The sequence below is a fragment of the Phasianus colchicus genome, chromosome 5, assembly GCF_987193195.1.
Source record: "Phasianus colchicus chromosome 5, bPhaCol1.hap1.1, whole genome shotgun sequence".
Lineage (NCBI taxonomy): Eukaryota > Metazoa > Chordata > Aves > Galliformes > Phasianidae > Phasianus > Phasianus colchicus.
The window spans coordinates 44,034,497-44,047,358 of record NC_143440.1 but is presented as its reverse complement, the minus strand read 5'-3'; the positions used below and the strand labels follow the sequence as shown (position 1 = coordinate 44,047,358).

General features: G+C 37.3%; 1 long non-coding RNA gene across 2 annotated transcripts in view; it reads left to right on the top strand.

Moving 5' to 3' along the window:
* The first annotated feature begins 2,145 nt into the window (after positions 1 to 2,145).
* The window catches only part of LOC149917889 (uncharacterized), a 28,748-nt gene continuing 18,031 nt past the window's right edge, over positions 2,146 to 12,862 (top strand). For both annotated transcript variants that reach the window (XR_016467323.1, XR_016467322.1), the window contains exons 1-3: positions 2,146 to 2,230; positions 6,470 to 6,572; positions 9,071 to 9,153. This is a non-coding gene — a long non-coding RNA (uncharacterized LOC149917889). The remainder of the gene's footprint in view (positions 2,231 to 6,469; positions 6,573 to 9,070; positions 9,154 to 12,862) is intronic.

Here is a 12,862-nt window from a genome sequence, read left to right as displayed (position 1 = left end):
GTCTTTTGTTATTTTTATTTTTTTCCCCTGTGCAAGATGTGTTATGCAGAGATGCAATGCACTTTCCAAGGTTTTTTTTTTTTTGCTTTTTGTTTTTTGAAAGTTTGATCTTTGTCTTTCTCTTCACTTCTTGTATCAGTCTGTTCAGAATTGTACGGGAGCATCACAAAGGAATTGGGATAGTAACAAAGATGCTCACTGGGAGGTGACTAGTAACTTGACAGGAATAAAGAATGCAGTTCAGTTTAAAATATCAGCCAAAAATTAACTTCTCTGCAGGGATTAATGTGGATAGCTTTGCTAACTTATGTGCTTGTACATGCTCACAGTGAATTATTATTATTATTATAAATCTAAAGAGGGAAGGGGAACAGTGGGAAGGAAACACAGCATTCTCCAAATTCCTCTGCATCTGCAAATACAAACAAGCTTGTTAGACAGACATCTCATACCACAAGAGGTGCCCAGAGATGTCTGTGTTTCATAGGTACAGTGCTTGCTGTTTTTCATCTCAGAAGCTGTGTTAGTATGCAGGGCAAAATGTATGAGGCTTCACTAATCTCGCCTCTGCGCTCTGAATCAGTCAGTGCCTTCTGGGGAAAGGTCTTGAACAGGGAGGATGGTTACATCCTTACAAGTTGAACAAAGGATCTAATTGTATCTTTAGGGACATCTGTGTCCCAGGACTGTGCCACTTTGGGTTCAGACAGGAGTGGCAGAGCCCACAGGCTGGGCTGTGCAGTCAGCATGTTTTTAGGGTTGTTTCTTCTTGCAGACAGATCTTCTGCAATCACTATGGGTACTGCTTGTCCTGTAACTTGGCACTAAGTTAAGCATTTTCCAGTTTCTTCTCTTTGGAGTGCTTATGTCTCATTGCTTCATTCATAAATGTATCTTTAACAGAATAGTTCTAGAAACAAATTCAGAGAAGTCTGCAACATGCTGCTATCCCTACTGATGGCGGAAACAATTCCAGCCCTTGTAACCTGCAGGCTGAGTAGCAAATTCAGCCTTCTGGATACTTATTCCCTTTCTTCATTTTGCAGATGTGATTATTCCTTCTACAGTCTATTAGTAGTTTAAATAGAAAATTTCCAGAGAAATATGTGGGTCTAATTGAAGAGAAGAGCAAAAGAAATAATCAACATCCTAGAGAAATGTGGGTTCTGAGGAAAGAAATGGATGGGTGAGTGATCTTCTCATGTATGTATGGCTGATGCAAGGGGAAAGCAATATTTAATTTTCCATGCCTGTGGCACAATTAATAAGAGTTTTAAGCTGCAGTTCAGACTTTGGTTTACCTCAGGGCTGATGAACTTTTTGAACAGATGTCTTAGGAAGATGATGTTGTCACTAGAGTTCTCCTTGTTACTGAGGGTTTTTAAGCTGGATGGACTTCTTTCAGGAAAGCAACGTGCCTGGTTGCACTGCTTGGGAGGAGTGCCTGGAAGAGGTCCTTCCAAGGTCACTGCAGCACGTTCAGAGACTCTGCACTCACTCAGATTTAATGTAACTGAATTATATTCAGGCAAAGAATCAGCATCCTGGGCATAACATCTTAGGATATAAATTTCCCAGAATAGTATCGAGACAGGAAAGTGACATTCTTCTACGTAATCTGAAATATATCTAGCTTTTTTGTTCGTCTATTTTTCATTTTTCCATGATTTGGGGAACACCAATCAACATTTGATACCACAAAGCTGTTCTCTCAGGTTTATAGTTTTTCTTGCTTCAGAAACTAAAAACAGAAATCCCAGAATCTCCAAAGATGCCATCTCTCAGTATGCTCTATTGGCTTGCATTTCTTTCACGTGGCAGACTAGTTGTTACAGATTACTTTTCTCATAAAATATGTGAAGAAGTGTGATTTCCCCTGTGAATTCCTTGTAACTCCACAGGCAGCAGTGCTGTGGGACAACTTTCTGATTTAATGCAGGTAGGGCAAAAATCTGATGTGGGTTGGGCAGGGAGCCTGGCAGCAGGGCTGGGAATGGGCTTGGGGATAATCTTGGCTCAAGGATTTTATGGAAGGTCCTCCTTCATTACCTCACTGATAACTATCGCACAGCCTAACTCTCATGACCCTAACCGTGACTGCGTATCCCTTTTCCATGGTCTCTAACAGGTCAGAAGACTGTTGAATTATCTGCTCTGATAGTAATATCAATGTTATCTTTGACTGAAGGAAGCTTTAGACTTATTTTTCATCTGCTGAACATCCTGCTTGGTAAGAGGTTTAATTTTTCAACTGCATGAAATCCTTGAAAAGGAAATCTTTTGTTGCTGTTTGACTGAATTTTGCAGTAAAAAATGGAAACAATCAACCGAAGTTACCAGCCCAAAAATTTTTATCATCAGTTTTTCCCATGTGAAATTCCCAGCAGAGAATTGTAAGAACCATGAGATCAACTTTATGGGGAAGCTGAACTAGACTTCAGATGTTTGCACTAATAAGCTGGTGTTTCTTCTCATACCCCAAAGCCTTTGTAACATGTGAGGAAGAAAGAAGCTAAATATTACTGTCAGGAAAGTACTTTCTACTTCTTACAGCTGACAAGACTTGCAATCAGAGCTGTCTGGGTAATACTGATATCAATTCAGGTTTTTGAACATCTTTGTGGTGTGACAGAGTGAAGAAAAAGTGTTGATTCATGTAGCCACATCTTAATATTCTTGCAGTCATAATTTTCAACTTTTTTTTTTTCCTATTGTAAACAATTACAAACTTAACATTAATTCTACCTTTTAATTAATGCTCCTACTGACCTACTGAAATTCCTTCACTTTCATCAGGGAACGTGATGTGGTTAAAAAAAAAAAAAAAATTATTCAGGAAAATGAACCAGTGATGCCTGATGGCTTCTCTTTTTAATAATGTCATCCTCTGAAATACAATATCTTCCATAGAAATCTTCCTATCAGCTTAGGATGGAAAATACTCTCTTATGCTGCCTTTTCCTCATAAAAGCGATACAAATGTAGGTAGAGCATTCTTGACTGAAGCTATTTATGTTATGTTTCCTGTCCATACCATTCCTCGGATCTATCCCCACATGGACCACATTCCAGAAGATCTGACACTGTGATGTGTGTCAGCTGCTCTCTCTTCTCAGCCAAAATGTTGCGGGAAGAAGAGTGTATGTTCTAAATTATCATTTATTTTACTTTATCTGTGATCTAAAAATGAGGCTGTATTTGTTCAGATGCCAAAAGGCACTTTTCCATATGGGAAGGAATACTCAGACAGACTTTATAGTCTTCACTTCTTTGTCAGATGGTAGGTACTCAAATTTTTGAATTCACTGTTAGTGCTGGTAAATTGGTCTGATCTTATTTTGCAGATGATACACCTCACCAGCCTGTGATCACTGATGTTTTATGCCAGAAATAACCAAAACTTGGCACAGTCTGGTAGTCAGTAGAATTTAGGCCACCATTTTATGGTGCCATTATGGGTGAGGAAGAAGAGAGTGTAAATGAAGAGGCATGAAAAGCCTGCTAGAGGCTTTGTGGGTTGGTGTTCACTGCACACATGTGCTCTGCAGCTCCTAATTCACCTAGGAATCCCCAAGGAGAGAGGCCAGGATCCAGTCTTGACAGCAGTAGAACAAAGTTCTGTATACAGGGATGAAAGAAAGCAAATGGACATTCGGCATTTGTATAATCATATAACCAGTTTTCCAGATTTTGCATATGGATGATTTTAAGTCCACAAGAATCCTGGGTAAAGAAACACTTTATACAAAATAATATCTTTGCAACCCTATAATCTCCAGCACTTCTGTTTCCCTACTTAACTTTTCTGCTTTGCTTCAAAGGAAAGTGGATTTGCCTTTTGTTCAGTGGTTAGTGAAGCTGATGAATAAAGTTTGGATGGTGGTTAGCAGAAATTAGTACAGAAACAACATTGGTTACTGTTCTTTACATTTGTATATAGCAGAAATAAACCTCCCACAAATGTAACCCAGAATTTGTGCCAGGATGGATCTTTTTTTTTTTTTTTTTTTTTTTTTTTTTTTGTTTGTTTGTTTGTTTTGTTTTTGTTTTAATTTACAGCAATTTGGTTACCTTTTCCTGTTTTGTCTTTTCCTTTTCTGCATTTACACTTAGTTAAAGCTGATGTAGAAATCACTGCTGCAGATGGAGAGGATTGTGATATTTTAATCCTAAGAAAAAGTAGTGAAAGGGAGGAGTCCCATGAGAGAGCCTCCTCCCTGGATTACAGGAAGCCTCCTCAAAATCCAGAAACTGGCTTGAGTAACTCTATGCACTTGCACTGGGAATCATGTTGATTCAAAAGGAGGCTCTACAAAGAACTGCTGTGCTGCTTTTGCTAAGATAAGGGGGACTAAAGATCGATTCACCAGAGGATGGGTGGTTCTTTGTAGGCACAACTCTAGATAGTGAAGAGATGTGTTTTTGCTTGTTGAAGAGTTTTAGGAGGTTTTGTGACATCAAGGCAAAGTGCCTTCTGAAAAATATGCATCAACAGGGACTGAGTCAAAGGACTGTCTACTTCTGACAATTTCTGGAGTGTGGCTTTCTGATGTCCCAGAGCAGCAGCCTGTTCTGAGCTGCTGGGTGATGCATGAGAAACAGCACTATGTCTCTATATGCCACTTCTACTTTCCCACATGCTTCACTCGTGTGGGAAAGCAACTGACCATCCCAGCCTTAAACCCAGCCTTAAAAATTATTAACAGTCCTCACAGAGATATTGAAAGATAATCTCTGCTTCTTTTCAGCCCCACCTAAAGTAGTCTTAAATATTTCAGTATTCAGTTTCTTCCTTTTCTATCAATAGAACAGTTCTTGGCCGTTTTCCTTTTGGATGCACTGAGTCCATAGAGAATGAACTCTTAAAAATAGTTAATGTGTTCTCTGACCAGAAACATATTTTGCCTCATGTCCATGCTTGAAATGGTTTATTTGTATGTTAAAAAACCAACCAACCAACCAAACAACAACTTCATTCAAATAGGAAAATGAGCACGAGTAAAAATATGTTTGTGGTCAGAGAACACCTACATCCACAGAGCTGGTACTCCTTTTACTCACTGGGGGTCATGTGCACTGCTCAAAAGAGCCATAATCATTCATGTAAGCCTGGAGGTGTAGAAATATCCTGTTGAGTTTCACCTCTGCTCCATCTAATTGGCCTGGTATTCTGCAGCCTGTGTTATTTTTCTAAGTAAAAGGAAACTATTTGCTTGTTAACAATACACTGGCTTAAATAGAGCTTCAGGTATAGATTTTCCATAAACCAAGGAAGCAGCCCAACTTATCTGTTGGCTTTTAATTCTGAAATTTATTAGCTCTCCACATCCATTGCAGATACAAGCACAATCTTAATTGCTCCATTTTTATTCTCACAGAAAATGCAGTAAATCTTAATGGTTGTGCTTCAAACATTAAGAGGCGATGTAGTAGCTGTAGGAAAAAAGTATTCAAAACACATTAAATTAGTAACTGCTTAATAATGTTTTCAAGCTGTTCATCAGAATTTATTTTGAATTTGAATGAGTAAACGTCTCAATAATTCTTAAAAGGTTGATTCAAATGGAATACTTTTCTCCTCCAACTCTGATAGTTCCTTAAAACATTTTCTCCATTCCTCCTCTCCTTCCAAAATTTTCAGAACAGTGAAAACAATATTTTTTTTACTTTAATTATAATGCTAGTTGAGAATATGTTCTGTTGTGTGTACATTACTAGCTCACGCACTATTTGTTTATAGCTCCCTGAAAAGCCATTTTAATAAGGTCAGATTTGCAATTTAAATTAACTTTAATATTTCTTGCAAACTTCAGCTCTGTTTGTTTATGCAAGAGGTAAACATACTAGAAATTTATTGTTTTAAAAATGCATCCCTTTGTTTTATTTTCAAATTGGTACTTTCAGGTAATAAAAAGTCTTGACAATTTTTTCTGCTGTGTGAAAAGGAAAAGAAGTATTTTTGGGGAGGAGGAAGGGAAAAGAATATAAGAGTGTGAGAAAGAATGAAATCAGTTATTCATAATGAGAATTTCATCTGGAGAAACAATTAACAATGAACAATTTATTTTACAAATTAAAACCTTTCTCTTTTTACAGAATTTCTTCTAGGGGACTGCTGCTTTAAATGAATTTGAGCATTAGGATTTGTTAAATCATCTGTATAAACAAATGTTTGCCCCTGGATGTCTTATGACTGTTCACTGGAATTTTTATTCCCATAATGGAATTGAATATAACATTGGATAGCTGGTCATCTGCATTATAATGCTATTTCTTTTCTTTTTTAATTAGTTGACCTGAATTTTTCTTTCATCAGTAAAATTTCTTTCATCCCTGTCTATATTAACTGTAAATGTTTTCAAAGTGTAGCATTTTAATAGCTGATACAATTCTTCAAAAGCCTGAATATTAAACGTAATTTAGTTTTGCAATTAAATGAATTTTCAAATCATGTATTTCTCTTTTTCAGACAGTTGAATGACTTTACTCCACGTAACACAAATCATGTTGCAGCTTGCCAACAGGAATATGAACAGCAACAGGTGAATTTCTGACAAGAAGTTCCTGAAAAAGTATGAAATAATTACTTCTTATTTTGGCATGTTTATGGAACAGTTAATACTTGGTGCTGCCTGTTTTATGTAAAACCCATACCATTGTCTAGCTGTGGATCATAGGCACAGTTTAATTCCCACCTCTTTGAGGCTGTGGAGTAATTGCATCAGCTCATCGGTAACATGATTTTTTATTTGCTGGGTACAGCAAATAGAAAATAGATATGAAACACATTCCTTTGTGTAAGTGTAGTTTGCATGCACACCTGCAAATTGATGATGCTCACCTGATTTACACCTCCCTCATGAAAGCTGCAGCTTCTATGGCACTTTGTTTCCTTGCACAGGTACGCGAGGTACCCCCTACTTTTCTGCTTGCAGCCTAATACCACTCCTGTTAAAAGTGGCAGTTAAGTCTGCAGGCCTCAAAACTCTTGTTCTTCAGAAATAAGTAATGGTAAACTGTGCGTGGTTTTGTGTCCGTGAGCTGAGATTACCCTGTATCTTTATGGTAAGGAGGAAAGCCAACAAAGCTAGCTGTGAAAGAGTGAGCATTTTGTTACCTACATATTTCAGAAATGTTTGTTTCGTGGTATGTTGGGGTTTATTTTGTGCCTATTTGCTATTTTTAACGTGGAGATAAACAAGGACCCTTTCTTGTGATGTTAAATGAGTAAGCTTTTCATGTGGGAGGAGGAAAGAGAGGATAAAACTTGATGTGAAACTTAAAGAGAATGCAAAATATTAGTATCAGAGACACAGGGGTGAGATTCTGGATTTATTTCCCTTGCTTGCTCTTCTGTTTTGTTCTTTTTAAGACAAGAATTTCAACTTGCTTTGAAGAAATACAGCTCTTAATGTTATTTTTATCAGCAGCAGGAAGAAAGAAGGAAGGGTGTGGGTGGGATTTTCAAGCAAGCGTTGGCCTCTGCCTTTGTCCTAATTTGTCTGAAATCAGTTATGACAGAGAGAAGGATGTTGGCGAGCTGGGGGTTTTGTCTGGTACCTGTTGAAACTGAAGAGATTTTTGGGCCATGAGGAGACTGACAAAGACGTATTCAGTGAACTCAGTCTGAAATTAAACTTCATAGAAAAAAATTGAATTTTGAGTAAATTATTTTCAAGCACACTTCTGAGATGGAACTGGGGTCAGATCACACTGGAACAGTGAAGCACCAGCGTTTGATGGGGCAGCCAGAATCTTGGTGCCAGAGGGCATTGGCCTATAATCTGCAGTTGTTACAAATCCACCCAGCTAACCTAACTGAACACCTCTCACAGGTGCTGGGACCCGAAAGATGGTGATCTATGCCTGGGCAGGGCAAAGCCAGAGGAAACTCTGGTGGAGGTCCATAGCTAACCTATAACCTATAATATATAACCTATAGATTGTCAAATGTCTTTTATCACCCAAAATAAAAATAAAATTAAAAAGTCATATCTAAAATAATTGAAAATCCACAACTTCTTTTGACATGAAATGAAAACTCCTTTCAAAACCTTGGCTGTTTGACAGAAAAGAAGAATTTTTTTCTGATCAATCTTAAATACAAGCTCCCTCCACAGAGTTCTTTCTGCTGTCACAAGAGAGAAAAATTAGATGGGTAGGAAAGATAAATTTCCCAGCAGACTGTCCAGACTGACGCAAGCATAAGGGAGAAGTGGATGATTCCTTCCCTGGGGCTTCTACTCTGGAATAAATACAAGACTACTGGTTTTTCCCGTATTATAATACATGGTGCATCAAAGCTTGCTGCCACATACCTGTGCATCTTCTTAATGGGGCATGGTAATTCTGTTCCTGGCTGAGTCTATTAATATATTTCATAATTATCCGTGCAATTTTTCTTCTCTATTCCCTGTCTAGCTGTGCATTGCTTAAGGCTATGACACCATAGTTTTCACCTGGTGGATTCTAACTGTTTGTTGCCTGTATAATTGTAGGTTATATTTAAAAATTGGTCCAGACCTTGGAGGTTGAATGGAGAGGTTAATCCCATTTAAAATGTAACATCTGTCAAAGCATTTAAAATCTAATTTAATGGCTCTGCTGCCTGACTCTCTCTGTGTACACAAACAAAAAACAGTTAAATTACACAGGTTGTCTTGATGAAGCATTACCCACACTACCATCCACCTTTAATACATCAGTGGGAAGCAATAGGCTTGGCTCTAGGATGCTGGTACACTGTAAACATCACTACAGGAATAAAATCGGTTGAAACATTGCTAATGAAAGTTTTCTGCAATGTGAAGAAATTAGAAATGATGGAAATTACTCCTTGGGCACACTAGAAATCAAAATGAACCATGGTGCGAAATTTCAAACCACTTCCAAACTCTTAAAAAATCTTAGGATAAATGATTCCAGCTGGATCAGCCTGTTTCTGGGAGTGAGATAATATTTAGAAAAGAGTTCTCTCTTCTGGAATTGTATTTTTTATCAAAGAAATTTTTGTCTCCTGGTCTGTACTTCATATAGCCTGACTCTCCATGTCTCTCATTTGGGTTGGCAGGAGTGCAAACTGAAGCTGTCTGTATCTCTCCTTCAGAACGTTCTCCTCAAAGACTCATGCTGTGGATACGCAGGGACAAATGGGTAAATCTCTTCCTTCAGATTTCTTAGTTTATGACCAACATCTCTAGTGACTTTCTCTTCATCTGCTCTGCCTAGATCCTATTGCATTGTTTACATCAACATCTTCTATTTACATGCAGTTCAGAGTTTGCTGATGACATTAATTTGAAGTTGGGCTTAAACTTAACTGCTGTGGGAGGTTCGTGTTTTCAAACTGAAAAGTTAAAGTTCAAGAATGTGTTCCTTCCTCTGACTCAAAAATATGAGCTGTCACTAAATGCCAGTGACAATTTCTCAATGGTTATGTGTATTATGAATAATGACTATAGTTGAGATCAAAGTGCCAATCTTTACCAAGAAGTAAAGCCATTCAGCTGGAGAAATGCTGTTTCAATGAAGTCAGTAATCTATCTGTTCAGTTATCCATTAATACTTATGTTTTTAGCACTCCTTTCTCACAAAGGATTGGCTGTAGGCTTTTTAATCTATTGTTTCCTGTTATCCATTTTCACTGGTAAATCAACATCTCTTATTACTTCTTCTTTTTACATGATTCTACTTTGATTGAGGGTGTCTCAGTAGTGTACAAGAAAGACCATGCAGAAATTCTGTCTCCAATGGTTGATTGTGCAATATCCTGCCAGTGGAAGAAGCTGTTCTGTATTTTGAAATGTATAGCGTAACCATATTTAAACATCCCAAAATAGATAACTACCAAGCTGAATAAAGCAAAGAAAGGAAAGAAATGACAGCGACCTCTGTATTAGTTATAAAGTAGAAGCAAGGAGTGACATAAACAATCTCTTGCAGTGAAGTATACATGCAAAGCTGCTTCAAACTATGTTTGCAGACAGAAGCTATGAGATGCTTTAATTCCTATCAAGGTAGCAACCTCTTAAAGTTTTAGGCCAACATGCCATAGGCAGGAACACTGCTTGCATAGTGAGGTCCTTGGTACTGTACTCCCAAAACTGACACTGACTTGTTACATAATCTTGTGCTATTTATCTGTCTTAAATTGTCTACAAAATGAAGATAATTTTACCTACTTCATATGAATGTTGAGATTTACATCTATCATTGGTTTTTGTTGATCTCTGTAACAGGGTGCTTGTCATTATGATCTTGTCTCACAATTCTCTATTCTAATTAGTTTTAAACTGGGCATATTTTGGCCTTCCTTTCCCAAAGACACTTCCTCATTTGCTATTCATCCTCTTGTCATAGCACTGCAGCAGTATACAATGATTAATCATTGCAATGTAACATATGCCAGCTCCTGAAGAAGTTGAGCCAACAGCACTCAGAGTAAGTGAGTTTCTTAACATAACACATGGCTGATAAAATGGGAAAGATAAATGAAGCCCATAATTCCTTCACTGTTTGCACTTTCTGGTAGTGAGGCATACCAAGTTGCTGAGTAGGATTTTAAATTAAACCCCCTTACTATTTGTCATAAAGAATACCAGATATATAAAATAAAGTGAAAGCAACCTTTAAAAATAAAGTGTAACCAAGCACTACAGTTAAATGAGATCACTTTCCTTTTAGGTTTGTTACATTCAATCTGATCTTATGTAACGAGAATTGAAATTAAAAATTTCTCTGGTGCAGCAGAAAATATAACTGTAAAAAACTATTAATGCTCTTTCATTACACAGTGGTTATCATCATGGCTGTCATCGGGGCTGCTACTGGAGTTGCTAAAGAACTGATTAGATGAAGCATTATTTCCAGAAGGGCCATGCAAATTTTAATAAATTTGTGTTTTCTTTCATCAATTTCAATTTTGAATTTACTTAAATATTCTTGGATTTAAAGTCTGGCAGGACCTCAGGATTTATTGGTTGCCTGCTTAAACATGGATCAGCTATCATGAGAAAGAGCAAAGGGGAAAGCAGAATCATAGACAGCACAGAAAACTGCTGACGGAATGGGAAGTACAAAAAGTAGAATATGATGTGACTGTGCATAGAGAAAATGGGAGTGGAAAATAGTTAAGAGGTCTTTCCACTACCCTCAATAAACTGCATGTTCCAGCAGATTCTTTGGCCTCGTTATTCTACTCCTATATAGAATACAGCCGTTGTAACAGCTTAAGAAACAGGCTAGCATTTGAATTCACAGATAAGAGGTTTTAGGGACCTTGTCTGGTTTTTCAAATTCACAGAGCCTGAGAGATTTGTATGGCTTCAGAGTCAAGTAGGTGCCCCTTCTCTGCTTACAATATCATTTAGTAAAAGCAAATAATATGCATAGACCAGTGAGCTGCAAACATATGGAAGGGGCTGTGGTCTGGGAAATTTCACCTGGCAGCTTATTTTTTCATTTACTCTTTGATGTATATAGTGCAATATTAGGAGAACAGGGTTATGAATATTGAGAATTAAGTTGGGAAAGGAAGACATTTTATAAGAAAAAGAAAATTTAAAAAGCAGAGCATTTCTGGACTTGTCTACAGATATTGTCTTAAAAAGACATTCTGTAAGATTCTTTTGATTGATTTTGCATAACAGATTTTGATATTTTGTCTCAATATATAGCATCAAAAAAAGACACAAGTGAAAGTTTGATTAAGTTTTAATAAAACGGATTTGAATAGATTTTTAAGACCATAAGGGATCATTATGACCATCTAATCTGACCTATAGCAGGCTATTAAATATTAGGTAGTATTCTCTATCTTCACAGTTATACCTGTACTTAAACAATCATGTGCATAGGTACGGTAGTTGAAAATGCCAGATGCTAGGAATCCACATCAAAAAAGAATAATATCTTCTGGAGTTTATCATCCTAGGGAACAGTGGGTATTCTAAAACTATATCCAAACTGTTTCTGACTACTTTAAAACATTTTAGGAAAAGGTGTATTCAGCAACAATTACAATCCATATAATTTTAGCTGTGGGTAGTTTTTCCCTACTATTAATTCTGCTTCTTCTGGTGGTCAGGTTAGTTGTTACTTTTAGCTTGGGCTGGGCACAAAATTCTATGTGCAAATACACTGTGTGACCCATGGGGTATAGAGGAAAAGAGAGGAGGGACAGCTGCACAGCCAGCAGGCCTCCTCAGAAAATCTGCCTTTGGAGAAACTGTGACTGTTGCAAGTACCATGTACTTTCTAAAAGTGGAAACCGCTTGTGACTGGCTGCTTGAAAATGTAGAGAAAACCTGGAAAAGAATCAAGAGGATACAAAGACATGAAGGGAGGTGTTTTGATCTACACTTCTGCCAGGCATTTCCAGCCATGTTTTTGTTCTTTTTTCAATTCCTCAGAATGTGTCAGGAGAGTACTCTGTTGTCATGGTCTTAGAAAATGCTCTCAAGGTTACCATCAGCTAAGTTTCCTTGCTTTACCAAAAGCAGATGAACAGAAGTCCCAAAGCCACTTATAAGTTTCTTCAATCCTTTGGAAACATAACTGCAAATATTTTTGATTATTTATTTAAAATGTACCTGTGAGCTAAATACAATGACAGTCCAGGAAAAGAAAAGAGAAACAGTTGTTCAGAATTCCTTGATGTCATGTGTTGTCCCTGAGTTTGACAGAATCTCCTTAGGGATGAAAGCATAAAGGAGGAAAAGAGTGGTGTAACACAGGAAAAGCAACTTGAAAATATATTGTGCTTATACAGTCTGAAAAAATAATACCTCCTCGCTCTGAAAAGCTCACAGTCTAAATATGGAGAGAAGAATAAGGAGGATGACCTCTGATTATCTCTATATGC